The sequence below is a fragment of the Physeter macrocephalus genome, chromosome 17, assembly GCF_002837175.3.
Source record: "Physeter macrocephalus isolate SW-GA chromosome 17, ASM283717v5, whole genome shotgun sequence".
Classification (NCBI taxonomy): domain Eukaryota; kingdom Metazoa; phylum Chordata; class Mammalia; order Artiodactyla; family Physeteridae; genus Physeter; species Physeter macrocephalus.
Window position 1 is genome coordinate 12,250,281 of NC_041230.1, and position 368 is coordinate 12,250,648.

The following is a 368-nucleotide window of genomic DNA, read 5'->3' on the forward strand; positions in this document are numbered from 1 at the left end:
GGAGAGGCCACAGCAGTGAGAGGCCCGCATACGGCAAAAAAAATAAATAAATAAAAATAACTCAATTTCGTTTCTTTTTTTCCATAGTGGCTGTATCAACTTACATTCCCACCAGCAGTGCAAGAGGGTTCCTTTTTTCTCCACACCCTCTCCAGCGTTTCTTGTTTGTAGATTTTTTGATGATGGCCATTCTGACCGGTGTGAGATGATATCTCATTGTAGTTTTGATTTGCATTTCTCTAACGATTAGTGATGTTGAACATTCTTTCATGTGTTTGTTGGCAGTCTGCATATCTTCTTTGGAGAAATGTCTATTTAGGTCTCCTGCCCATTTTTGGATTGGGTTGTTTGTTTTTTTGATATTGAGC

At 38.9% G+C, this 368-nt stretch overlaps 1 protein-coding gene across 1 annotated transcript in view; it reads left to right on the forward strand.

Annotated features, from left to right (window-relative positions):
• Positions 1 to 368, forward strand: part of LOC114484129 (sulfotransferase 2B1-like) — a 27,585-nt gene that overhangs the window by 17,042 nt on the left and 10,175 nt on the right. The window lies entirely within an intron of this gene.